Source organism: Anolis carolinensis, unplaced genomic scaffold (assembly GCF_035594765.1).
Source record: "Anolis carolinensis isolate JA03-04 unplaced genomic scaffold, rAnoCar3.1.pri scaffold_17, whole genome shotgun sequence".
NCBI lineage: Eukaryota > Metazoa > Chordata > Lepidosauria > Squamata > Dactyloidae > Anolis > Anolis carolinensis.
This window is the reverse complement of record NW_026943827.1, coordinates 1,371,971-1,397,144: the sequence shown is the minus strand read 5'-3', so window position 1 is coordinate 1,397,144 and position 25,174 is coordinate 1,371,971. Positions and strand designations below refer to the sequence as shown.

Sequence of the window (25,174 nt, the reverse complement as noted above, 5' to 3'; positions counted from 1 at the left end):
AAATATAACAATTCTATTATAATATAAAATATATTGTATTGTAAAATAATGATGTAAGGCTGTGGAAGGGAAGGGGGCTTCGCTGGGACCTCATGCCGTGGCCGACCATCACGAAGGAAGGAAATCTTATGTACTGCAATGGTTATATTATTATATAATATAGTATAGCATTATAACTTTGTATCATTATAACATGATTATTATATTATAATATTATTACATATTATACTGTTATAATTTATTATATTATTATCAAATAATATTATAATATTATTATTATTATATAACAATGTATTGTAACAGTATAATAATAATAATAACAACCTACTGTTGCCCAGGTTCTTTGACCGAGTCAGTGTTTCAATCATCCCAAAGGCCTGAGGTTGTGTCTGAACTCCCAGGATCTGCCAGGACCTCCCTCGGTGGCGGAAGAGCGAGAGGCGGGGCGAGTGTGCTCAGAGGCCTCCCGGGTGGGGCTGGGCGCCCTCTCTGGCGGGAGGGAGAACTACAACTCCCACGGGCCAGCCCCTCCCCTCCCCTCCCCTCCCATTGGCTGAGCCAGTCCCGGGGGCTCCGTGTGCCGAGGGCGGGCCAGGCCCATCCTGGGTGGGGGTCCCGGTGTCCCCGGTTGAGGGCGAACTACAACTCCCAGGAGGGAAGGAAGGAAGGCCTCACAGTCCGTGGCTTCACAGGCCTCTCTCTGCCCACACAAGCCCCGCCTTGCCGCCCGTCAATCAAAGGAGGGGGAGCGGCAGGCAGCCAATGGGGTTCCTCCGGTGGGCGGGGCATCCCGGGCTCAGCCAATGGGAGGGGGCGAGGGCGGGCTCCGGGGAAGGAGGAGGACGAAGGGGAAGATGGCGGCGCCTGGCCTGGCCTGAGGCCTGGTCTGTGTCTGTGAGGCGGGAAAGAAGGCGGCGGAGGGAAGAGGACGGAGAGGCCGAGAGAGAGAGAGAGAGGTCTGTAGGGAGAGGGAGGGGGGCTCGCCTGGGGTGCCCGGGGGGAGGGGAAGGAGCCCGGCCTGCCTCGGGGTGTGAGGGAAGGGAGGGAGGCCTACAACTCCCAGGATGCCCTCTTCCCCAGACGGGTCTCCACGGGACGCCTCTCGGGCTTGAAGGTCTGCTCCAGTGGGTTCCCTTCACCTGTCTCTCCCGTTGTGTTTCTAGGATCCATCTGCTCTGTTGTTTTAATACGTTCTCAGTCGCTTTGGGTCCCGAGAGGGAGAAGAGAAGGAAATAAATACAGATCTATTATTATTATTATAATTATTATAATAGTTCATTATATATTATTGTACTCATTTTACAATATTATTATTATTTTATTGTATGACACAGCAAACAAGATAGATCTGCTGGATTTCGTGTCACAAAACCACAAGTCGAACACTTCCCAAGCGTCTAGGACTGTGTGATGTATTTGCGGATGATGTGTGAAGATCCCAGTCGGGTGGCCTTTTGCAGTTGGCAGATTGTGATTTTGTCAATGTCTATTGTTTCCAAATGCCGGCTGAGATCTTTTGGCACGGCACCCAATGTGCCCATCACCACCGGGACCACCTGCACTGGTTTCTACCAGAGTCTTTGAAGTTCAATCTTGAGGTCCTGAAAGCGGCTGAGTTTTTCGTATTGTTTTTTGTCAATGCGACTGTCACCTGGGATGGCGACCAGTTGTTATTATTATTATTATTATTATTAAAGCAGGCCTGCGTGCACAGCTGGCCATGTTGGGTCTGTGTGCCAAGTCGGGTCCAGATCTGACCTCAGCTGGGTTCAGTGCTTTCTGGCTGCAGGTGAACTACAACTCCCAAAACCAAGGTCCATTCTCACCAACGCATTCTCAGTATGTTCAGTTGGTGGTGGGGCCAGTCTATTGTCGGTGGGGGTCGAGGTGTCAGTGAAGGTACTGCAAGTCCCATCATCCGTGGCAAGTGTGGTCCAGATCCATCCTTGGTTGGGTCGACTGTGATGTCTGGATGACGGTCAAGTAGAACAGAGGGGGGAGCTTAATCCGACACGGGTTTTGAACTCATGGCCTTTGGGTCAGCAGAGATCTTTTGCTGCTGGCTATTAACCAGTTGTGCCAGAACCCAGTCCTTCCCATCCTCCTCCCCCGACCCTCTTTGACCCTCCTCGGGCTGTTCTCTGGGCCTTATGCTGAGAGGAGGGCGAGGCAGGCCGCAGCCGAGTGTGCTCCAGAGGGCTCTCAGGCTCCGCTTCCTTGAGCCGTCCTCGAGCATAAGGATGGGGAGGAGGGTGAGACACGCAGTGGCTGGGAGCGCTCCATAAGGTTCTCAGCTGCTACGTGCCTTCCTCCTCGTATTTTGGCCTGAGGATGCGGCCGGCCACCCTGTCCTTATGCCAAGAGGGCAGGGAACGTGAGGAGGGGGGCCGGAGGGAAGCGCCCAGGGGGCCACATCCACCCCCCCCCCCGGGCCTTACTTTGCCTGTGCCTACCTTAGGGGGAGAAAAGCGATATATAGATGTAGTAAATGAATAAATAAATATAGTCTGCGTTTTGCACAAGCCCTTGCCCTGCCCTCTCGAATCTGATCGTGCCCACTTTTTCCGCTTACTGGTCGGTTGATGTCAGTTGATTATGTCGTTTTATGGCGTTTTTATTTTTTCTCATTTCAACAGTTTTAATTATATTGTTTATTTGTTATATGTTTTTAATTGTGTTTTACCTTGGGATCCTTGTTCATGCTGGGCTTGGTCCCCATGCAAGCCGCCCCGAGTCACTTCGGGGAGAGAGATGGTGGTGGGAAATAAGAATAAAATTATTATTATTATTATTATTATTATTATTATTATTATTATTATTGTGTACATACAATATATAGGTGTCAATATCTATATTTTCCAATTCTCAATCACTTCCTTGTTCCTTCCCTCCTCCTCTCCCTTCCTTCATCCCTTCTTCCTTCCCTTCCTCCTCCCTTCTTATTTATTTATTTGGGTATTCATTTCTCGTGTCAGAATTGAACCGAGGGTACAAGTTGTAATGGATTTGCAAACATAGAGATTTTTTTTTTTAGAAAAAAACTTGGCATTAATACTAAATGTCTTTTGCCCAGTAGCTGGCCACTTGGAGTGAGTGACTCTGGTGTTGCTGTTTAGAAGGTCCTCCTTTGTGCATGTAGCAGGGCTCAGAATGCATTGTAGTCGGTGGTCTGTGGTTGGCTCTTCTCCACACTCGCATGTTGCGGACTCCACTTTGTGGCCCCATTTCTTAAGGTTGGCTCTACATCCCATGGTGCCAGAGCGCAGTTTGTTCAGCGCCTTCCAAGTCGCCCAGTCTTCTGTGTGCCCAGGGGGGAGTCTCTCATCCGGCGTCAGCAACTGATTAAGGTTCTGAGTTTTAGCCTGCCACTTTTGGACTCTCGCTTACTGAGGTTTTCCTGCGAGTATCTCTGTAGATCTTAGAAAGCTATTTCTTCATTTAAGGTGTTGGCATGCTAGTTGATACCAGAACAGAGGATGGGCCGGAGATGTCGCTGCCTTGGTCCTTTCATTACAGGCTGCTACTTCCCAGCGGATGTCAGGTGGTGCAATGCAGGCTAAGCAGTATAATTTCTCCAGTGGTGTAGGGCATAGACATCCTGTGATAATTGGGGATGTCTCATTAAGAGCCATGCACTGTTTTAACGTGGTGAGATGTATTCCACACTGCGCATGTGTATTCAGCAGCAGAGTAGCCAAGTGCAAGGGCAGATGTCTTCACTGTGTCTGGTTGTGATGTCCAAGTTGGGCCAGTCCGCTTTCGTATAATGTTATTTCTAGTGCCCACGTTTTGCTTGACATTTAAACAGTGCTTCTTGTAAGTCAGAACATGTTCCAGCGTAACTCCCAGGTGTTTTGGTGTGCTGCAATGCTCCAGTGGGATTCCTTCCCAGGTCATCCTCTGAGTTCGACATGCTTGTCTGTTCTTAAGGTGAAAAGCACACGTTTGTGTTTTAGATGGATTAGGGATCAGCTGGTTTTCCTTGTAATAGGCAGTAAGAGCACCTAAAGCTTCAGAGAGCTTCTGTTCAACCATTTCAAAGCTCCCTGTTTGGGCGGTGATGGCACGATCGTCAGCATAGATGAAACTCCGTCCCTTCTGGCAATGGCTGCTCATTTGTGTAAATGTGAAATATGGATGGAGCAAGCACCCTCCCCTGAGGGAGACCGTTCTTCTCTTTCCTCCATCTGCTTCTCTGGCCCTGGAATTCAGCAAAAAGCTCCTGTTTTGTAGCAGATTTCCTATGAAGCAGGTGAGGTTGGTAAACGTAAAGGTTTACCCTTGACATTAAGTTCAGTTGAGTCTAAGCCGAAGAGCCGGCGTTGTCCGTAGACATCTCCTGGGTCATGTGGCCAGCATGCCTGCATGGAGCGCTGCTACCTTCTCGCCAGAGCGGTACCTATTGATCTACTCACATTTACATATTTTCAATCTGCTAAATTGGCAGAAGCTGGGGCTAACAGCAGGAGCTCACCCAGTTCCTTTGTTGAGAACCACTGATCTGGCCCTTCCAGTTTTTCTTGCTTCGCTAATCCTTTGACTACTTACCTTATTTGGTTGGCATGATAATATAATTTAATATCTGAGAGACCTAACCCTCCTTTTTGTGGTTTGTACAATTTAGTTTTATTTATATATCCACAGAATGCCACTCCCTCTCACTTTGGAGGATTCATAAGTCTTTTCATCGTTTGAGGTTCCTTTTATTTTCAGTTTATGTCATTTTTCTTTTGATTGATGTGTTTCCTTTAGAAAAATTGTGTCACCTTTAGATTTAAGAATCTGATTGGTAATCATTTTCTGTTTATAGCAGGAGCCAAGGCCTCAGCAGTTGAGCGATATCACCTTCACCTGATCCATAATTTTGCTTGAATTGTTGTATTTATCTGTTAGTCCCTGTAAAACACAGCACCATATTGTGCCACATTGTCTCCCCCTAATAATAATAACAACAACAACAACAACTTTATTTTTGTATCCCGCCATCTCCCTGAAGGGATGGCGCCTCCTTCTCCTGGCTCAGGTGAGCGGCCGGGCGGCAAATAGGAGGCTGGCGAGGAGGGAGCCGGGCACTTTTCCCTCAGCGCATCTGCTGGTGGTGAAGCATGGTGGCCCTCCCTCAAGTGCGGCCTTGTAACTTCAGGGAGGCGCCCGCTTTCATTCAATCACAAGGACTGCAAATGGTGACAGGAGACCCTCAGCAACACCCGCCTCCCTCCTTCCCTCCCTCACCCGAGTATAAGCTAAGAGGGGCTATTCAAGATTAAAAATGTGCTGAAAAAGCCGGCTTATACTTGAGTATATAGGGTATTTGTTTGTAGTTCTATCATTACCATTAGAAACCTTCCTTCCATATCTGTCTTAACCATGTGAGGGTGCCAGAGTTTGGGGAGATAGAATACCAGGACATTTCTTTTGGAAATTCCCTCTGAAGCCAATTCTTCTCCCAGTCGTTTTTGTTTTCAGCCTTACAGAATCAAGGGATAACATTTCAGGACATCTGGAGACCCCTTGAAGGCTTCTTCCCAAAGGCATCCAAGGAAGACCTTTTCTCTCCATGGCCTCCAGTTTTCTTAGGATTTCCTTGAGCCTAGCTAGTTCTTCTTCTGTTGCTGAAAGTCTTCCCCTGGATGGAGGAAAAAGAAGGAAAGGGGGAAGTGGGCAAAGGGGAAAGGAGTTGGCAGGAAGGAGGCTTTGTGGCTGGAGCGGTGCCTGTCTTTTCATCTCATTATGGGCTCTACAGAGGGAATGCATGGCCTGGATGGAACGTAGTTCAGCATGGACTCATTTTGTGAACATCCCAACAAACCTCAACGTGGTTTTGGATTAGCCAGTCCTTGTTAGTTTGGAAGATTCATTTGGGAAATGTGGCAGGAGTGACCCTTTGAGATGCTGAGGAAACAGAGTTGGGAGTCCCTGTGGCATGGGAGATACTGACATGCTCAATATTTAGCACAATTCTGGTAATTCATGGAAACCTAGTATCCAGAACATGTTACACCCTTGAATGTTGGAAGGAGTTCTGCCTGCCTGCCTGCCTTCTGTTCCTTTAACCACGTTTGGGTTTGACCCAATGAAATGGGTGTGGCCCTCCAATATGGGGAAAAGGGTTCAGTTCCCTCCTTCCGTGATTCCTTCCTTCTCTCATCCCGTCCTTCTGTGTTTCTTCCCTTCCATCTTTCCTTTCTTCTTTCATTTTTCACTTGAGCCAGAGGTATGCGGCTTCATGTCTAACCTTTGCTTCTTTTTTCTTGACCAGGACATGAGACTTCTCTGGAGCCACCCCTGCCATGATGGGAAACGAACCAGCTTCTAGTAGATATTAAGGCATCTGGAAACCAAAGTGCAGTAAGGAAACCAGTCCCCTAGGAAAAAGGATTCCTCTCAAGGGGCTGATCCTGCTGAATTCCTACATTCACTTTGGATTATAGAGTAGAACCATAGAGTCAGAAGAGACTGCATGAGGCACCCAGTCCAGGCCTCTGCCATGCAGGAAAAGCACAAAGTACCCCTGACAGATGAGCATCTAGCCTCTGTTTAAAGGATTCCAAAGGAGCCTTCATTACATTTTGAGGCAGAGAGTTCCACTGCTGAACAGCTCTTACAGTCAGGAAGTTCTTAATGTTCAGAAGGAATCTCCTTTCCTGTAATTTGAGCCCACTGCTGTGAGTAATCAGAAAGGGAAAAACAAGAATCAAGTATCAACATTGGAACTGAATGTACATAACACTGCTGACATGGAGGAGAGAGCATATAAATGTATTGACTGCGGAAAGAGCTTTAGTTATAGTTCAGCTCTACAAACACATCAAAGGACTCACACTGGGGAGAAACCCTTTACATGCCTGGAGTGTGGACAGAGCTTTGCTCAGAAGGGAAACTTACAAGCACATCAAAGAACTCACACTGGGGAGAAACCCTATAAATGCCTAGAGTGTGGACAAAGCTTTATTACAAGTGGAAGTCTACGTTCACATCAAAGGACTCACACTGGGGAGAAACGCTATAACTGCCTGAAGTGTGGAAAGAGCTTTACTCAGAAGGGAAGCTTACAAATACATCAAAGGACTCACACTGGGGAGAAACCTTATAAATGCTTGGAGTGTGGAATAAGCTTCAGACAGAATGAAGCTCTACGTTCACATCAAAGGACTCACACTGGGGAGAAGCCCTTTAAATGCCTGGAGTGTGGACAGAACTTCAATTATAGTTCAACTCTACGTCAACATAAAAGGACTCACACTGGAGAGAAACCCTATACATGCCTGGAGTGTGGACAGAGCTTCGCTCGTAATGGAAGTTTACATTCACATCAAAGGACTCACACTGGGGAGAAACCTTATAAGTGTCTTGAGTGTGGACAGAACTTCGCTCATAGATCAGGTCTATTTTCACATCAAAGGACTCACACTGCGGAGAAACCCTATAAATGCCTGGAGTGTGGACAGAGCTTTTCTCATAGTGGAAATCTACGTTCACATCAAAGGACTCACACTGGGGAGAAAGCATAGAAATGCATGGAGTGTGTCTATAATATATTATAACATTATAGACATTGTATAATTCACCCTGGAGAGAATGGTGTTAATTGTCACCAGAGTGTCATTCTAACATGTACAAAAGTAACTCTTGCAAATTTTGGAAATGCAAGCTCAGAGTTGGGACATTTCATCACATGTGGTGTATTGTAGAAAGATCGAACTAAAATACGTTCCATTCTGAAAGTTTAGTTTATATATCCAGATCCGAGACTTGACAGAGATCTGACCCGTCTCTTGTAGCAAGATTACATTAGGCTCACAGCTTGGGAGGCTAAGGATGCTTATTAAAAAATTTGTCTGGATGGCTTCTAAAGCCTTGACACTTTTGAATGCACATAATTGTGCTCCATATAACATTTGTGGTAAGATTTTAGCATTAAAAACTTGAATTGGTGAAGGTACATGCTGGCCTCTTTTAGCATAAAAAAATGACATAAGTGAGTTGTAACTCTGCTGAGCATTTGTTATAGCATGGGACACTTGAGCTTTCCAGGAACCGGTGGATTGGAAAATGACTCCTAGATATTTATACAGTTTGACTTGTTCTATTGGGTGCCCCATTGATTTGCCAGCTGTGTGAGCATCTTTTCCGAGTAAAGTCTAGCACGATTGATTCATCATAATTAATTGCTAGCTGTTCAGTATTACAGTACACATCTAATGTTTTTAGAAGCCGCCTCAGCCCAACACGTTAATGATAAAAGTACCGCATCATCTGCATAAAGTAAAACTGATACTGCTCTCCCATCCAATTTAGGGGGGTGAGGGTTTATTTCTAAGAGTGAGTTCACCACAGGGTTAATATAAATATTAAAGTGGGAGCAAGAACACAACCTTGCTTTACTCCCGTAAATGAGGGTATCGGAATGTCAGATGGCCTTCGCGGTTACATCTTACTTGCAAATGTGTTTTTTCATAGAGGCTGCGAATGAGAGCCAGCAGACGCCTGTCTATGTTGGTGGTATCAAGTTCGCTCCAAAGTCTGTTTCTTGAGATTGAGTCAAATGCAGACTTAAAATCTATAAAGGCTGTGTAAAGTGCTGCCCTGGAGGGAGAGGAATATTTTTCTACTAAATGTTGCAATATTAGGCTCTGACCAACAGTTGAGCGTCTGATCCTAAAACCAGCTTGTTCCTCTTCTAAGAAGTTTTCTTCTTCCAACCAGGTTAATAGTTTGTCTAGCAATCCATTTGCTGATGATGCTTAGAAGGCTAATTGGTCTGTAGTTGGCAGGATCTGATCTGTTGCCTTTTTTATAAATAGGGATAATTATTGCAAGCCCCCAGTCAGATGGTATACAAGCAGACCGGTCAGTGCATGTGAACAGAACTGCTAAGACAGGTATCCACCAGTCAGAGTTTGATTTCAGCAGTTCAGGGGGCACATGATCACTTCCTGGGGCTTTGCTTGGTTTAAGTTCAGAAATAAGTCTGCCAATTTCAGATGTTGAAATGGGGCCAGTTTGGTAGCCCCTTTAGATCTTGTGGTGTTAGTAAATCTCCAGCTTGCCTCCATCCACTCATACTGATGAAGAATTTTTCCCACGGTTGTTGTATGTTTTCCGGGCTGTATGGCCATGTTCTAGAAGTATTCTCTCCTGACGTTTCGCCCACATCTATGGGAGGCATCCTCAGAAGTTGTGAGGTATGGAGAAACTCAGCAAGGAAGGTTTATATATATCTATGGAAAGTTCAGGGTAAGGGAAGAACTCTTGTCAGTTGGAGGCCAGCGTGAATGTTGCAGTTAATCACCCTAATTTGCATTGAATGGCTTCATCTACTGGCTACTTTCTGCCTGGGGCATCCTTTGTTAGCTGCCCCTAGTTCCCATGTCTCAGAGGGTTGCTTCTTATTTACTGTTCTGATTTTTGAGTTTTTCAATACTGGTAGCTAGATTTTGTTCATTTTCATGGTTTCCTCCTTTCTGTTGAAGTTGTCCACATGCTTGTGAATTTCAATGGCTTCTCTGTGTAGTCTGACATGTTGGAGTGGTCAAGCATTTCTGTGTTCTCAAATAACATACTGTGTCCAGGTTGGTTCATCAAGTGCTCTGCTATGGCTGATTTCTCTGGTTGAGTGAGTCTGCAGTGCCTTTCATGTTCTTTGACTCGTGTTTGGGCGCTGCCTTTGGTGGTCCCTATGTGTACTTGTCCACAGCTGCATGGTATACGGTAGACTCCTGCAGAGGAGAGAGGATCTCTCTTGTCCTTCGCTGACCATAGCATTTGTTGGATTTTCTTTGTGGGTCTGTAGATAGTTTGTAGGTTGTGATTCTTCATCAGTTTGCCTATGCGGTCAGTGGTTCCCTTGATGTATGGTAAGAACACCTTTCCTCTGGGTGGATCTTTGTCTTTACTCTCCTGGCTTGCTCTTGGCCTTGCAGCTCTTCTGATGTCCATGGTGGAGTCTCCATTGGCCTGTAGAGCCCAGTTTAGGTGGTTTAGTTCACCTTGGAGGAGGCAAGGTTCGCAGATTCTTTGTCTGTCAGGGCTTTGATTGTGCTTCTTTTTTGACTTGGGTGATGGTTGGAGTTTTTATGAAGGTATCTATCTCTGTGTGTAGGTTTTCTGTAAACTGTGTGGCCCAATTGTTGATTGGGTTTGCGGATGACCAGAACATCTAGAAATGGCAGTTTTCCTTCCTTTTTCTTTTCTATGGTGAATTGGATGTTTGGGTGGATGCTGTTGAGGTGGCCCATGGACTTGCTGGGTTCCTCTTCCCCATGGCTCCAAATGGTAAAGGTAAAAATGGTAATTTCCCCCATGATTTCACAGGGATGTGGAAGTCTAATCCATGAGGCATGCTTTGCCAACCCCCAGACACTATCTTCCAAAAGGCAGCTGTGTCATGTGTTCGCGAAGCAGCAGTTAGTTTCTGCCAGTTTGATCTCAATACCTGTTTCTTTTTTTCCTTAATTAAGTTTTTGTATTTCTTCTTCAATTGCAGCCATTCTCCAGGTAGTGATGCCAAGTTTGACTTCCTGTACCCTTTGTACTTTTCGAGGAGCAACTTCTTCATTTCTAGACACTCTTGTTCAAACCAAGATTTGGATGAAAAATGGCAAAAGTGCTTTTTAGTGTGGTTATTGCACTGCAGGTATTTTTGCAGTTGTCTAATGAGGTCCTGATATGAGCGCAGTACATCTTCTGGTGTTTTTGCAGATAGGAGGGCATCTCTTAATTTGAGAGTGCTTTCTGAATATAGAGCAGCCTCAAGTCTGATTCCAGGTTCAGACTCTGTAAGTAAGCCCCATGCCTCAAGATTTAGGACTGCACTTAAAGGTAAATGGTCACTCTCAGTTCGTACCACCACTTTGAAGCATATGACTAGATTTAACAAATTATGTGATACTATTAAGTATTTGATTGTTGATGCCCCCATGCCAGATGTAAAGCTGAATTCACCATTTTGTATCTTTCCACTCCCCCATTCAAGATCACTAGGTCCAAATGAAACTAGAGTTTTACATGTTGAGAATATTGGATGATCAATTAGAATGAAAACTTGGATAGTTACTGCAATATACTAATGTAAGAATTGACTCTACACAGGGATGGAAGGAATGTTTTATTCCAAAGCAAAAACAATGGCTCATGAAGACCTACAAATTAGCCAAAGCAAACGAACTGACAACAACATGGGCAAATGTCAGTTGTAATATGTATTAATTGGATGAGTGTTATCAGAAATATAAGTGTGGTTATATTATCTAAAGGAAGTAGAATAATGAGAGATAAAAATTAACAGAATGAGGCCTTTAGGCACGTATCCCTGTCTGTTTTCTAGTTCAGTTGTGTGTCTGTGTAGGTAACTGTTTCGTTAGTGTGTTTCTGATTTAGTTTTGTATCTCATTTAGTAGTTAGTTTCATGTGTAGTTGATGTATTATATCTAAATTCTGTCTTTCTTGTATTGCTGCTTTTAATTTCTCTTTTTTGATTTTTTTTTATTTGCAAAAAAGAGGTGGATTTATAAGGGTCAAAACTGCTGAAACTGGTTTTAGCCCAAAATGGGGTTTAATGTTTAATCTAGACTGCCTCTGAACATCATTTCCTTCCTCCGTGTTGGTGGCATGGGTTTGGATTCAATTGTCTTGCTTCAGACATTATTGTTCCTATTATGCTTTATACAACATGTATTCACTGCTTTGATCACCATCTATTCTTTTTCACTGTCTTGTCTGTCCCTCAAACTCCTTCAGTATGTTCTGTTGGTCTGTTGGCCATCAGGGTTCTGTGTGCTAAGCTTGGTCCCCATCCGTCATTGGTGGGCTTCCGAATGCTCTCTGGATGCAGGGTGAACTACAACTCCAGAATCTGTGTGCCAAGTTTGGTCAACAGCTTGTTTTATTCTGAACCCAAAGGGTTCCTGTTCTTTTGATGCAGAGTGTTCAGGAAAGAGTGAGGTCTGTTAGATCACGGAGGCACTTCAGAGACAAATCTGGTTGCTTTGCTGTGAAACCATGCAAACACGTTCACACAAATTGGAAGATTTGGTTCATACGGATTTTAAGTTAATAACTTTTAAAAAATAGAAGATAAAATTTGGAAAGCCCGGGATGGTGGAGCCTCTGATGTTATGAGCTTAGCGGTAGAGGATGCTCTGAGATGGAGGCGGAGGCTAGATGTTATAAGCTAAGCAGTGGAGGAGGCTACGTGAGAAGGAGGCCACTAGATGTTATAATCTCAGTGGTAGACGAGGCTCTGAGATGGAGGCCACTAGAGGTTATAAGCTGAATGATGGAGGAGGCTCTGAGATGGGAGGCAGCCGCTAGAGGTTATAAGCTGAATGGTGGAGGAGGCTCTGAGATGGAGAAGACCACTAGATGTTATAAGCTGAACAGTAGAGGAGGCTCTGAGATGGAGGAGGCCTCTAGAGGTTATAAGCTGAGCAGTAGAGGAGGCTCTGTGATGCAGGCGGCCAGAGGTTATAAGCTGAGTGGTGGAGGAGGCTCTGTAATGCAGGTGGCCAGAGGTTATAAGCTGAACGGTGGAGGAGCTCTGTAATGCAGGCGGCCGCCAGAAGATATAAGCTGAGTGGTGGATGACGGGTCCCAAAAGTTACCTATGTCTCCAGTAATCATCTCTCTTGGTTCTATAATTTCCTCATAGCCCTGTGCGTTGTATGTTTTTGCCCTGTTTCTCCTTCCGCTCCCCCCCCCCCCCGCCATATTGTGCTTTAATATCTTTACATTTTAAATGTACTAAACGTACCAAGTTTGTATGTAACTGTAACCTTTATTTCCTTTGCTGGTTTATGACCGAAATAAATGATGTGATTTGAAATGTGATCCAGATCCATTGTTGTTCGCATACACAGTGCTCTCTGGAGGTAGGTAAACTATAATTCCTATAAATCAAGGTGATTTTCCCCCAAAGCCCTCCTGCATTTTTGTTGGTCATGGGGGTTCTGTGTGCTAAGTTAGGTTCAGGGCCATCCTTGGTGATGTCCAGAGTGCCCTTTGGCTGCAGGTGAACTATAAATCCCAGTACCCACAGTGGGTGTAAATCAAGGTGAATTCCCCCACAAACCTCCCCAGTAGTTTCCTTTGATCATGAGGGTTCTGTGTACTAATTGTGGTCCAGGTCCATTGTCGGGGTCACAGTGTTGTGTCTTGATGCAGGGTGAACTACAACTTCCATCATGTGGAGTCAGTCCGAAAATGCGCTCTACGTAGGGCTGCCCATGAAGACGGTCCGGAAATTACAGTTGGTACAACGGTCGGCAGCTAGGTTACTAACTGGAGCTGCTTACAGGGAGCGGTCAACCCCCCTGTTCAGGCAGCTTCACTGGCTGCCGATAATATTCCGGGCCCAATTCAAGGTGCAGGTTATTACCTATTAAGCTCTAAATGGTTCAGGACCTGCCTATCTTCATGACCGCGTCGTCCCCTATGAACCTACGCGCTCTCTGAGATCTTCCGGGGAGGCCCTCCTCTCGCTTCCGCCTTCCTCACAGATACGTCTGGTGGGGACGAGAGAGAGAGGGGGGGGGCTTCTCGGCTGTGGCCCCCATTCCGGCTCTGGAACTCCCTCCCCAGGGAGATTAGGTGGGCACCCTCCCATCCTTTAAGAAACCATTGAAAACCTGGATGTTTGGGCTGGCCTTTGGAGAGACAGCTATTGGATGACCAGCCTCATTATAATTCTATCCTGAATGTTATTAGGTTCCTTTCATCGGGGTATTTTAATCTAATGATTTTATCTTGTATTGCTGCTATAGTTCCCCCCCCCCCACCTTTGAAGTTGACGGATTTGCATTGGTGATTGCTTGATATTATTACTGTTGTATAAACCTTTGTTTTAACTTCTGTTTTACCATCTTCTTGTGTTTTAACCTGTGTATATTGTTTAATGTATTTGCGCTGTTACTTTTGTAACGTTGTGAGCTGCCCCGAGTCCCTACGGGGAGATGGTGGCGGGGTATAAATAAAGTTTTATTTTTATTATTATATTATATAACTGTGTCTTCAGGGGGAGTGTAACCCCATCTAGCACAGACACAGGCTGTAACCCTATAACCTGTTTGGTCTTCTGACTGACCAGGAGGACCTCTGTCTTGTCTGGATTCTGAGAGGTCCAAGAGAACCAAGAGGGACAATGACAATAATAACAATAATAGTTCCCTCTGCTCCTCCCCTCCTCCCCGCTCAAGGAGCGAAAAAGACTCACCCGGATGTGGACCAAACCAGGCGACACAGCAACAGGCTGCAAAGGCAACGGGCAAGGAGCAAGAACCACGAGAGAGAGAGAGAGAGAGAGAGAGAGCAACTGCCTTCCTTCTTGCCGGCTGTGAACGGGAAAGTGAGCTTCCAGAGGGAACGGCCTTCAGAGGGAGATGCTGCAGCGCATCACAAGGGTCTCCATGGCGCCCCCTGCAGGCACGGAACAGCCATCCAGGGAGGAAGGGAGGAAGAGCTCCCTTGATGGACAGGACCAGAGGAGGGGCAAGACGTGAAATACATAATAATAATAATAATAATAATAATAATAATAATAATAATAATACAATATTATTATAATAATTATTATATCACAATTATAATTTGACTTTGGTCAAAGCACAGGATTGTATATTTTGGCAAAGGGTAGATCTGCGTGAAGCCCAAAGGAGTGGATTGACGACTAATAGGATAGGATAATTATAATATTGTATTATAATTATCCAATCCGATTTGATGTTGATATTATAATATAGTAATAATTATACGATAATGAGTCCCTTTGGGTGAGAAGGGCGGGATACAAATGTTGGAAATAAATAAATTATAATGGCATAATATATAATATACCATAAAATATTAATGCAAAATAACATAATTATAATATTAATTTATCATAACAATATAACAAACACACTTTAACACGATAATAATAAAATAATACTAATAATAATATATACTACTAAAACATAATAGTTCTAGTCTATATAGATAAAAGAGTGATGGCGTCACGGCAATTAACAAAACAACAAAAGTACAGGCCCCCCAACCTCAAAATTTGACAACACAACCCATCATCCACGCCTCAAGGTTGATACAACAAAAAGAAAAGAAAAATAAAGTCCTAATTAGAGGGAGAGCAATAATTTTTTTTATCCAATTGCTGCCAGTTTAGAGGGCTAATCTCGGCCCACTTGGTTGCCTAGCAACCAAGGGACAGCCAGGGTTCAGTTAGGGGACAGGCAGATTTAGGCCTCAGGCTTCTTCCACAGATTATCTAATTTGCACTGGATTATATGGCAGTGTAGACTCAAGGCCCTTCCACACAGCTATATAACCCATTTATAATCTTATATTATCTGCTTTGCACTGGATTATCTTGACTCCACACTTCCATATAATCCACTTCAGTGTGCATTTTATACAGCTGTGAAGAAGGGGCCTCATATAATCCAGTTCTAAGCAGATAATATAAGATGATCAATATACAGTAGACTCTCACTTATCCAACATAAACAGGCCAGCAGGATAAGTGAATATGTTGGATAATAAGAAGGGATTCAGGAAAAGCCAATTAAACATCAAATTAGGTAATCGTTATACAAATTAAGCACCAAAACATCATATTATACAACAAATTTGACAGAAAAAGTAGTTCCATGCGCAGTAATGCTATGTAGTATTTACAGTAGAGTTTCACTTATCCAAAACTCGTTTATCCAATGTTCTGGATTATCCAACGCATTTTTGTAGTCAATGCTTTCAATATATCGTGATATTTTGGTGCTAAATTCATAAATACAGTAATTACTTTATAGCATTACTGTGTACTGAACTACTTTTTCTGACAAATTTGTTGTCTAACATGATGTTTTGGTGCTTAATTTGTAAAATCATAACTTAATTTGATGTTTAATAGGGTTATCCTTAATTCCTCATTATCCAACATATTCGCTTATCCAACGTTCTGCTGGCCCGTTTATGTTGGATAAGTGAGACTCTACTGTACTGTATTTACAAATTTACCACTAAAATATCACAATGAATTTAAAACACTGACTACAAAAGCATTGATTATGAAAAGGCAGACTGCGTTGGATAATCCAGAACATTGTATAAGCGAATGTTGGATAAGTGAGATTCTACTTTAATATGAAATAATTACTGGGATAGAATAATGCAGAACAATATAATCTCTAAAACCAGGACAGTAAATAAACAGGGGAATCCCACACAGGAAACAATCAGGGCCAGCTAACACCTCCCAACAAAGTATTCCCATCATCAAAGTCTGGCAAATCCTGTTTTCTCAGGGCCACAGACAGTAGAAGCACATAAAATATCGCAAACAACATCACTCTGAAAACAAGGGTATTCCAGACAGGAAACAATCAGGGCCAGCTAACACCTCCCAACAAAGTATTCCCATCATCAAAGTCTGGAAAATCCTCTGTTTTCTCAGGGCCACAGACAGTAAAAGCACATAAAATATCGCAAACAACACCACTCTGAAAACAAGGGAATTCCAGACAGGAAACAATCAGGGCCAGCTAACACCTCCCAACAAAAAATTCACTCAGGGAGGAAACAGCCAGGCTTTAAAGCTGCAAGGCCATTACATCCTAATCATTTTTCCTAATTGCAGCATTCATACTTGCCTCCAACAAACAAAAAAAACCAATCAGAAATATTGTATATTCACAACCTTCAGGAAATAATATCCCCTGATGGCACAGCATGTTAAAGCGCTGAGCTGCTGAACTTCTGGACCGAAAGGCCACAGGTTTGAATTGGGGGAGCGGAGAGAGCCCCCACTGTTAGCCCCAGCTTCTGCCAACCCAGAAGTTCGAAAACATGCAAATGTGAGTGCATCAATAGGTACTGCTCTGGCGGGAAGGTAACGCCGCTCCATGTAGTCATCCCACATGACCTTGGAGGAGTCTACGGACAACGCCGGCTCTTCGGCTTAGAAATGGAGATGAGCACCAACCTCCAGAGTCAGACACGACTGGACTTAATGTCTGGGGAAAACCTTTACCCTTGACCTTAACTACCACCAATTCCTCAATACTTTATTTCCCAGACCACCAGACTTCGCCACAGCAATGCGTGGCCGGGCACAGCTAATCTAATATAAAATATATTACATTGTAAAACAATCATGTAAGGCCGCAGAAGGGAAGGCGAGTCCCAGGTCCATCCTTGGTGGGGCTCAGAGTTCAGTTCTTAGATGGCAGGGAACTACACATCCCGGTCCCTACCACTCCTAGAAATCAGGGTCAATCCTCCCCAGACCCCTCTCTCCAGTCTGTTCAGTGGTGGACCAGTTCCTCTGCTTGCTGTGTGCCATAGAAAAGGATAGGACATAGCAGGGAATTGGCATGACCCTGCCCACTTCCTCTCCCTCAACCCTTTCCTATTATTTCCTATGGCACACAGCAACTGAACTCCCAAGAGAGAGAGGGAGACTCGAAGGGACCGACCGGGATGTGTAGTTCCTCTGCAGCCTAAGAGCCGCCCTCTGAACCCCTCCAACGATGGGCCTGGGTCTCGCTTGGCACGCAGGCCCAACCCCAAAAGCCACCTTGGCATCCCGGCCGGGCTGTGGCGCAGCCCATTAGCTGCAATAAATCACGACTGACCGAGAGGTCGTGGGATCGAAGGCCGGGTCAGATCGAGTTCCTGACCATTAAGAGCCTGGCTCTCTGCCCACCTAAGCAGTTCGGAAAATAGTTGCATCTGTTCAGTTGAAAACGCTAGGTACCGCTTTATGCGGGGAGGCTAATTTAGCTATGTGTTGTCGAAGGCTTTCATGGCTGGGATACTTCTGGAACATGACCACACAGCCCGAAAGACATATAACAACCCTCTAATTTAACTAATTTGTGACATCATAAGACTGTCAGCAGCGTGCGGAAAGGAATGAGGAAGTCCTCCATCAAGGACTCGGTGTCAGAAGTGGAGGGCACCAGGGAGTTATAGTTCACCTGTACTGAGAGAACACTGGACCCATCTGGTGACGGGCCTGGACCAGACTGGGCAGACAGGCAGGCCCCACTGGGGTCCCTGTCGGGGTCTGGGGGTGTAAAGATGTCATGATCATTGTGTTTTATTCATGATTGCTATGTTTAGGTTGACTGTTTAAGGTTATATGTTTCAGCTGTTCTTGTACAGAAGCTGGGAGCCTCTGGGGCATGGCCAGGAAAAGGGGCGTGGCTTCACCTTGCTGGTGGAAGCCTTAGAATTCAAAAATTTAGCAGTTGGAATTGGGCAGTTGGAGTTTGTCGGTTGAGCAGAGCAGTTGGTTCTATTCAGTGGGAAAGGAGTGTGATCGAAATAAAGAGATTGTGGGAGGAAGTTGAGCAGCTAGAGAGTTTTAGCGGAGAAGGGCTAAAGTTGCTGAGCCTTTAGTAGGAATAACTAAAGAGCTGAGGTTACATCCCTAAGTCATAGAAGGACTAGGGTTAACCAGTTAAACTCCCCAATCCAAGTTTGATCGGGTACAGATCAATTAAGTTCAAGAAGGGCAGTATTCCTGACTGAAAGAAACAAGTCTTATAAAGCTAATACCATACTAAGCTCAGTGAAACGATTGAAAAGTCTTGCAACACTTACTGTACAGAAGTAACATCGTTCAACTTAAGTTATAACATTCTTGCGACCATCAAGCTTTGTACTATAAATAAACAAGTTACTGTTTCTTCAAATGTTGCTTATAATTTGAGCAAAGCATCTTTCAAAGGTGGTGGCAGCGACAACATAGAAAAGTGAAATACATAGAGGTAGAAGGTGAACCCTTCGCAGTTTGGTGGCAGCGGTGGGATCCAAAAAGGTTCCATCCCTGTCATCACATCAAGTCTTCACATAATTGGTGGCAGCGGTGGGATCTGAAGGGATTCCATTCTCTGTCACGTCAAGTCATCACAGGGGGAGACTGGCCCTGGGGACCCGGGGGTGGTCGTTCCCCTTCCCAGAGGGCCCTGCGCCCAGCCGAGGACGGGCCTGGCCCTCCCCTCCCCCTCCTCCTCGGGACCCCCGGTGGCGAGGGATGGTGTCTGGGGGGAGGAGAGAGAGAGAGAGAGAGAGGGACCCACTCCGGGCTTCTCCTCCGCCTTCCCTCCGAGGCCTCCTTCCTTCCTTCCTTCCTTCCTTCCTTCCTCCCTTCCTCCTCGCTCTCGTCCGTCAATCAAAGGAGGGTTGAGTGGGACGCAGCCAATGGGCGGCCTCCGGTGGGCGGGGCGTCACGGGCTCAGCCAATGGGAGGGGGCGAGGGCGGGCTCCGGGGGAGGAGGACGAAGAGGGGAAAATGGCGGCGCCTCTCCTCGCCTGAGGCCTGGTCTGTGTCTGTGAGGCGGGAAGGAAGAGGACGGAGAGGCCGAGAGAGAGAGGGAGAGAGAGGTCTGTGGGGAGAGGGAGGGGGGCTCGCCTGGGGTGCCCGGGGGGGAGGCGGAAGGAGCTCGGGGTGGGAGGCCGCGGAGGGCGTATGTGAGGCCAGGCCTGTTCTCGGAGGAGGGAGGACTACAACTCCCAGGATGCCCTCCTCCCAAGACGGGTCTCCACGGGACGCCTCACGGGCCTGAAGGGCTGCTCCCGTTCATCTGTCTGTCCTGTTGTGTTTACATTGTCCATCTGCTCTGTTGTTTATGGGATTTCAATACGTTCTCAGCCGCTTTGGGTCCCGAGAGGGAGAAGAGAAGGATGTAAATAGAGATTTATTATTATTATTATTAAACCAGGCCTGCCTGCACAGCTACACTGTAGTCCAGATCTCACCTCGGCTGGGCTCGGTGCTTTCTGGGTGCAGGTGAACTATAACTCCCCAAACCAAGACCCATTCCCAGTGACCCCTGCAGTGTGTTCTGTTGGTCAAGGGGCTTCTCTGGGCCAAGTCTGGTCCCAGTGCATTCTCAGTGGGGGTCACAGTGTCAGTGAAGGTACTGCAAATCCCATCATCAGCGACAGGTTTGGTCCAGATCCATCCTTGGTTGGGTCGACATTGCTCTCTGGATGATGGTCAAGGACAACAGTCGGGAGCTCAATCCGACGCGGGCTTTGAACTCATGACCTTTGGGTCAGCAGGGATCTCTTGCGTCTGGCTCTTAACCATCTGCGCCACAGCCCGGTCCCTCCCCCCTCCTCCCCGGACCCCCTCGGGTGTCCTCTGGGCATCATGCCGGGAGGAGGGCGAGGCAGGCCGCAGCCGAGGGTGCTCAGAGGGCTCTCAGCCGCCTTCCTTCCTCGTGCCTCCCTCGAGCCTCCCTCCCGGCATACGGATGGGGAGGAGGGTGAGACGTGCAGTGGCTGGGAGCGCTCCAGGAGGTTCTCTCTCTGCTGCCACGTGCCTTCCTCCCCATATTCTTGGACTGAGGATGCGGCCGGCCACCCTGTCCTGATGCCAAGAGGACAGGGAACGTGAGGAGGGGGCCAGAGGGAAGCGCCCAGGGGGCCACATCCACCCCCCCCCCAGGCCTTACTTGGCCCATGCCTGCCTTAGGGGGAGAAAAGCAGTCTATAAATGTGGTAAGTAAATAAATATAGCCTGCATTTTGCCCAGCTCTCTCGAATCTGAACATGCCCACTTTTTCTGATTACTTGTCAGTTGATTATGTATTTTTATGATTTCTTTTCTCGTTTCAATTGTTTTAATTATATTGTTTATTTAATATATGTTTTAATTGTGTTTTACCTTGAATTCCTTGTTTATGCTGGTCTTGGTCCCCATGAAAGCCGCCCCGAGTCCCTTCAGGGACAGAGATGATGGTGGGACATAATGATAAAGTTACTATGATGATGATGATGATTATTATTATTTGAAACACAACAAGAGGAGTCCACAGCAGACACTCTGCTGGCTGTTGTACTGGATCACACACCGGACCCTTCCCAAGTGTCTAGGGCTGTGTGATGTATCCGCGAATAATGCGTGCAGATTCCAGTCAGGTGGCCTTCTGCAGCTGGCAGATGGTAATTTTGTCAGCGCCAATTGTGTTTAAGTGCAGGCCAAGGTCTTTAGGCACTGCACCCAGTCTGCCGATCACCACTGGGACCACCTTGACTGGCTTTGCCACAGTCTTTGCAATTCGATCTTTAAGTCTTCATATTGTATCAGCTTTTCCAGTTGTTTTTCTTCAATCCTGCTGTCCCCAGGGATTGCAACATCAACAATCCATACTTTGTTTTTTAACACGATCGTGAGGTCAGGAGTATTGTGCACCAAAACCCTGTCCGTCTGAATTCGAAAGTCCCAGAGTAGCTTGACATGCTCATTCTCTGTAACCTTTCCCGGCTTGTGATCCCACCAGTTCTTTGTCGCAGGCAGATGGTATTTGTGGCACAAGTTCCAATGAATCATTTGAGCAATGGTGTTATGCCTCTGCTTGTAGTCTGTCTGTGCGATCTTCTTGCAGCAGCTTAGGATGTGATCTATTGTTTCATCTGCCTCCTTGCAGAGTCTACATTTGGGATCTGTTGTCGACTTTTCGATTTTGGCTTTGATGGCATTGGTTCTAATGGCTTGTTCTTGGGCTGCCAGAATCAGGCCCTCCTTTTTCTCCTTTTTCAAAGTTCCATTTGTGAGCCACAGCCATGTTTTTTCTTTGTCAATTTGGCTCTCAATTTTTCCCAGGAACTGTCCATGGAGAGGGTTGTTGTATGTCTTTCTGGCTGTGTGGCCATGTTCCAGAAGTATTCTCTCCTGACGTTTCGCCCACATCTATGGCAGGCATCCTCAGAGGTTGTGAGGTATGGATAAACTAAGTAAGGAAAGGAAAGAATATATATCTGTGGAGAGTCCAGGGTGTGGAGATTCCTTTGTCACTGGGAAGCCAGCATTAATGTTTCAGTTAATCACCCTAATTAGCATTGGAAAGGTTTTCTCTCTTGCCTGGGGGCATCCTTTGTTCAGTCATTAGCTGTCCTCTGCCCTCAGAGTGTTGGTTCCCATCTACTTTTTTGATTTTAGAGTTTCTTTAATACTGGTAGCCAGATTTTGATCATTTTCATGGTTTCTTCCTTTCTGTTGAAGTTGTCCACATGCTTGTGGATTTCAATGGCCATGGAGAGCCTTCTTTTGCCAGTTTTCTCTTCTGCTCTGGATTGTGTTTTTATGGTACAGTAGAGTCTCGCTTATCCAACGTAAACGGGCCGGCAGAACGTTGGATAAGCGAATATGCTGGATAATAAGGAGAGATTAAGGAAAATCCTATTAAACATTAAATTAGGCTATGATTTTACAAATTAAGCACTAAAACATCATGTTATACAACAAATTTGACAGAAAAAGTAGTTCAATACGCAGTAATGCTATGTAGTAATTACTGTATTTACAAATTTAGCACCAAAATATCATGATATATTGAAAACATTGACTACAAAAATGTGTTGGTTAATCCAGAACGTTGGATAAGCGAGTGTTGGATAAGTGAGACTCTACTGTATTCACTCTTTGTCTTTTAGGCACTTGAAGCAGTTTACTATTGTTGACTTCCCTCAATGTTGGTTCTTGACTGCCTTTCACATCATCTGCCAGGGCATGTTTCTCTTCTTCTCCCGTTTGGTTCACTTGCAGAAGCCCTCTTTCTGCCTCCTGATTTTCTGGGCAGGTAAAGTCTGTCGACATCACTACGCAGGTGTAATGAGTAGTGGATTGTCATCAGTTTTCTTGTTTTTCTGTCCAGACCATCTAGCTCTGCTTGTGTCCAGTTCACAATTCCAGCAGTGTATGTAATGACGGGTATGGCCCAGGTGTTGATAGCCTTAATTGTATTTACGCCATTATTATTATTATGTACATACAGTATATAGGTGTCAATATCTATATTTTCCAATTCCTGGTCACTTCCTTGTGCCTTCCTTTCTCTCTCCCCCACCTCTCTCTATTCTTCCTTCCCTTCCTTTTTTCTTCCTTCTTATTACAGTAGAGTCTCACTTATCCAACACTCGCTTATCCAACGTTCTGGATTATCCAACGAATTTTGTAGTCAATGTTTTCAATACATCGTGATATTTTGGTGCTAAATTCGTAAATACAGTAATTACTACATAGCATTACTGCGTACTGAACTACTTTTTATGGCAAATTTGTTGTATAACATGATGTTTTGGTGCTTAATTTGTAAAATCATAACCTAATTTGCAAGCTTGCTCAAAAAATTCGATTTCCCCGTTTATCGTTAGTAATTCGTTTGTTTTGTCGCTTTTGAAGCAATATTCGAATCGCATTATCCTGTCATGTGGATCCCGCGGTTTCGAACCGCGATAGGCAATTTTTCTGATGTCGTCGTTTTTTTCCGTTAGGTAAGCAAGCATTTGCAAATCACCCAAACTTGTTTCAGTGCACTGGGGCAACCTAGCATGTTGTTTCTACCTTGTGGCCAATCGGCAGAGGAGGTCCAACCATAAGGCGAAATAGGCATTTGCCTGTGGCGCCATCGTCCCGGGGGCACCATCGTCCTGGGAGGAGGGCACCACTCTCCACCTCCTTCTCTTTTGGGCCTTCCAGCGGCCGCGCTGGCCCTTCTGGCCAGCGCAGACCCACCTTCGCACCACGCAAGCCCACCTTTGGGGCCTTCAGAGATTGTGAGGTCTGTAGGAACTTGGAAGCTAGGTATGTGGGGTTTATATATCTGTAGAAGGTCCAGGGTGGGAGAAAGAACTTTTCTTTGAAGCAGGTGTGAATGTTGTAATTAATCACCTTGATTAGCATTTAATGGCCCTGTGGCTTCAAGGCCTGGCTTCTTCTTGCCTGGGAGAATCTTTTTTTGGGAGGAGTTAGCTGTCCCTGATTGTTTACAGTCTGGATTTCTTCTGTTTTCAGAGTGTTGTTCTTTATTTATTGTCCTGATTTTAGAGGGGTTTTTTTAATACTGAGGGCTATCTGGGTTATCTAAGTCCAAACTGCCCTATATCCCTGTTCAATGTTTAGTGCTAAATTTGCAAATATAGTAATCCCTACATAACATTACCATGTATTGAACTGCTTTTTCTATTGATTTGTTGTAAAACATGATGTTTTGGTGCTTAATTTTTAAAATCATAATGTAATTTGATGTTTTATAGGCTTTTCCTTTATACTTCCTTATTATCCAACATTTTCGCTTATCCAACGCTTTTATTTTTCAGTGATTGGTTTGGGGGGGGGCGCCAAAATTCTGTTCGCCTACACTTGAAAAATACCTAGGGCCGGCTCTGCCAATCGGAGAGCACGTTTAACTCAGGGGAGGGGCTTGTACGTCCTGAATGAAAACTGCAGGGAGCCTCGTGGCTCATTCGGCCCGGGGATCTGGAGAGAGAGGGTTTCTTTCTCACTAGCTCATCGCTCAGTACCAGCAGAACTACTTGTAATGAGTACAGAGCAAGTAACATGAATACAACACTGGAGATAATTTCAAGAGCCACAGGTAAAAAATCACTTCTGTAGCCCTTTTATTTTCTTGCACTGCACAAATGGCTGGCTCTCTTAAGCTTATCAATGCTTGCAAAGTCTGGCAAACGGTGCAATTGGGCAAAGGGGAGGCTGTATTTTTACCTTTTATTTTCTTGCACATTAGTGCAGTAAGTGCACATTGGCTGGGTATCTTACTCCTATCAATGCTTGCAAAGTCTGGCAAACGGTGCAATTCCCATAATCCACACAAATAGAACTTGGGCAAAGGGGAGGCTGTATTTTTCCCTTTTATTTTCTTTAACATTAGTGCAGTAAGTGCACATTGGCTGGGTATCTTACTCCCCCCCCCCTCCTGGGCTGTTTTGGGCCACAGCGCATGTGTGTCCGCCATTAACGAATTACTTTTGAAACTAACGAATTTTCGTTAAATTTCAAAAAATGTTGAGGGCAAAATTCGGAAATGACATCAGAAACGAAACGCTAGCGCCCCCTACTTTTGAAGCGAGTTTAGAATCAATTTTTATGTGGATCGCTCAAGCCTACTAATTTGATGTTTAATAGGCTTTTCCTTAATCTCTCCTTATTATCCAACATATTTGCTTATCCAACGTTCTGCCAGCCCGTTTACGTTGGATAAGTGAGTGTTATGGTTGAGCCTTCGGGCTCCGGTAATAGAAGAAGGGGTCATAAGACTCCTCGAGAGTCAGACTCTTTCGAGGAGCGTGAAAGAAAACGGCTCCGGGATTTATTTGCAGACCCGACAGATGAGGACTCATTTGAGGGTTTTTCTGAGGGTTTGGAGGAAGAGAT

The 25,174-nt window shown here is 45.3% G+C and overlaps 1 protein-coding gene across 2 annotated transcripts in view; it reads left to right on the top strand.

The window, feature by feature from the left end:
- Positions 1 to 383: 383 nt before the first annotated feature.
- Positions 384 to 25,174, top strand: part of LOC134294593 (oocyte zinc finger protein XlCOF6-like) — a 55,047-nt gene continuing 30,256 nt past the window's right edge. The window contains exons 1-2 of one of the 2 annotated variants that reach the window (XR_010001410.1): positions 384 to 956; positions 6,260 to 12,823. The gene's annotated coding sequence lies outside the window, so the exon portion shown is untranslated. Of the gene's footprint in view, positions 957 to 6,259; positions 12,824 to 25,174 lie in introns of those variants that run through there. The other variant, XM_062966159.1, reaches the window with a different exon arrangement.